The sequence below is a fragment of the Microtus ochrogaster genome, chromosome X (genome assembly GCF_000317375.1).
Source record: "Microtus ochrogaster isolate Prairie Vole_2 chromosome X, MicOch1.0, whole genome shotgun sequence".
Taxonomy (NCBI): Eukaryota; Metazoa; Chordata; class Mammalia; order Rodentia; family Cricetidae; genus Microtus; species Microtus ochrogaster.
The window spans coordinates 55175868-55178992 of record NC_022026.1 but is presented as its reverse complement, the minus strand read 5'-3'; the positions used below and the strand labels follow the sequence as shown (position 1 = coordinate 55178992).

Sequence of the window (3125 nt, the reverse complement as noted above, 5' to 3'; positions counted from 1 at the left end):
AGACCACCCGGGTACCACCCAGGAACAGACCATCCAAAGGAAATTCCTAACGTTCCAACCATTGTAGATAGGATTACCTGCCAGCACACACCCATTGTTTTTCCACCAGGACACCCCTAGACAAATGTCAGCCAGCCTCAGGTCCTGAACCTTAGAAATCCCTTGCCCCAACCTCTGCTATTATGAAAACCCCAACCTAACTGAGCTTGGACTCTCCTGGTCACTCCAATAGTTGGACACACAGAGAGTCCGAGTTTGAACTTGAATAAGAATAAAGGCTCTTTGCTTTTACACGACTCGGTCTCCTTGTTGGTTTTTTTTTTTTTAACAAACTTAATTCACTTTTATTTTTTTTTTTTTGTATAAAAATCCTTATGTGGTGGCCACAGCTGGAGCCTGGGTCCTCTGAACAGAGACTCTGGTGTGGGTTTTCACAAGATGGTCAGTGAATTCCTGGTAAGGAGACTTGGTGAACACAGTCTCTTTCCAGAGGTCAGGGGTCAGGTAGCTGTATGTCTTAGAGATGGCATCAAAGGTGGCCTTGGCAAAGTTGCCCAGGGTGGCAGTACAGCCCCTGGCTGATGTGTAGCAGTCATCAATGCCAGCCATCATCAGTAGCTTCTTGGGCACAGGAGCGGAGACTATGCCAGTGCCTCTGGGGGCAGGAATGAGACGCACCAGCACAGAACCACAGCGGCCTGTCACTTTGCAAGGAACAGTGTGGGGCTTGCCAATCTTGTTCCCCCAGTAGCCTCTCCGCATGGGAACAATGGAAAGCGTGGCCAAGATGATGGCCCCTCGGATGGCAGTGGCTACCTCCTTGGAGCACTTGACACCGAGACCTACGTGACCATTGTAGTCCCCAATAGCGACGAAAGCCTTGAACCTGGTCCGCTGGCCTGCCCTAGTCTGCTTCTGCACGCGCATGATCTTCAGAACCTCATCCTTTAGGGAAGCTCTCAAGAAAAAGTCAATAATCTCTGATTCCTTAATGGGCAGAGAGAACACGTATATCTCCTCTAGGGACTTGATTGTCCTTGACCAGGTGGCCCAACTTGGTGATGGGGAATCCACTCCTTGTCTTCAGCTTTACCTCCGCGAGCCCCGCAGCCTCGTCCTCAGACAGCTGCCGAATCCTGTGCAGAAGCCACCACGGCCTCCTAATCCTGGGCCCCCGGGTCCTCCGGGACCTCCCGCTGCACCTGCGTCATCCGCCATTTGGTGTTTTCCAGAAGAAAAGAAGCTCCTAGTTGGTTTCTGGGGGACTCTGTGGTCTTGACATAATAGCTTCCAGGTTTTAAAAAAATATTTTTTAGAATTGGTGAGATGGATTGGTGGGTATTTGCCACCAAACCTTAAACCCCGAATTTGATCCCTGTGACCCACGTAGCAGAAGGAGAGAACCGACTCCAGAAAGTTGTCCAGTCCTTTCGTAAAAATATTCTTTAAAGGCTTTCAAATTTGGGTCCTTATGATAGTGCAGTACTAGAATGCACTTGGTTTCCACTTAAAGTAAGAGAGATGATAAAATGTTATAGACATCAAAATCTTTACTGAACAAGAACAAAGATCCAGAGTGGCAGTTCCACCTTGAATATGATATGCTTTTAAGTGCTGGTTTCTGTTTTGAGACAGAGTCTGTGTATAGCACCCTATCCTCAAACTCGTGATCCTCCTGCCTTAGCCTCCTGCCTTAGACATGTAGGAGTCTAGGTGTGTACCATCATACCCAGTCTGCATTTCCTGAGTTCAGATCCCCAGAACCCCTGGACATGTTGGGTGGATGGGGTAGGCTGTATCTTATTTGGGGGCACGAAAGACAAAGCAGAACCCTGGAGCAATCTGGCCATTCCAAGTGCCCCGCATGAGCAAGCTCTTGATTCAACTGAGATGAGTAAAGAAGGAAGAGCCTGGATGGTGACCTCGGGCCTCTGCATGCGCATGCGCACAGTGTGGGAAAAAGGCACAAAGATAAGATGACTCCACCGTCCATCTCCAACTCTGGGTGTAAAACAGTGGAGGGAAGAAATGAGAAGCTTTCCATCAAGTTTTTTCTCCTAAGAAAAAGAAAAGAGTAAACTCTTTCCCTAGGACTATGTGATCAGAACCACCGGAAACGCGTTAGATGAAATCAAGAAGGTGTAGCATTAGAGCATGTCATGGTGTTCCAAAATAACTGCCCAGGACCATGGGTACTCTAATGCCTGGGAAATAGGACAAATTGCCCACAATTTGAAAGTGATAGTCATGACATCAAACAGAAAATTCTGAAGGTTCTAATGTTTACTTAGATTGGTCCGCCAATTTGAACTGTAATAGAGAGATCCGTAGTGAATACTAATCATAACTGAAAACACAATTAAGAAGCCGTGCCGAAGTTACAAATTTCTCTGAACATCTGCTGATACCAGGGACCAAAAATATGTTTGGAAACGCAGCTATAATAATTTGAATCCATTAAAAAAATTTCAGAATGATGCAACTTGAGCTGTGATTTTCAAACAGATCATTTGTGGGAAGAATTAGGTACGGAAAACTGAATGAAAAATTGTCATGCCTAGGCATGAAATGACTTGGAAGAAGTGTTGTTTAGAGGTTTCTCAGCAATAGGTGGGAGTAGACGGCTGAGGCGTAGCTTTGTCTAAGATTTAGAGCGGGAAAAGGAGAAGGGCCTTATAGTCATATGAAGATATGTTGGACTGATTCACCAAAAACTGCAGAAATTGTGGCCCAGAGACATGAGGCGCTAGAGCATACGTACAAGCAGTAGAAGCAAGGTATTAAAGATATTAACTGAAGCCCATGCATAGATTGCTGCTATGGAATATTGGTTTAAGGTGTGTTACATTTGTTTATGCTGTGGAACATTTGTTTAATGATGCAAACGTGTGTTGCATCTTTTATGATGCATTTGGTTAACTCTGTGAAGCTGTGTTACTTTGCCTGTCTAAAACACCTGATACTCTAATAAAGCGCTAAAAGGTCAATAGTGAGACAGAAGAAAGGATAGGTGAGGCTGGCAGGCTGAGAGAATAAATAGGAGGAGCAAGAGAACAAGGGAGGGGGACGCTAGGGGCCTGCCACCCCTCCCCCCTCCCCCTCCCATCCAGCCACCCAGCCACCCA

The 3125-nt window shown here is 46.2% G+C and overlaps 1 pseudogene; it reads right to left on the bottom strand.

The window, feature by feature from the left end:
• Positions 1 to 372: 372 nt before the first annotated feature.
• Positions 373 to 1218, bottom strand: LOC101987053 (annotated as a pseudogene).
• Positions 1219 to 3125: the final 1907 nt, after the last annotated feature.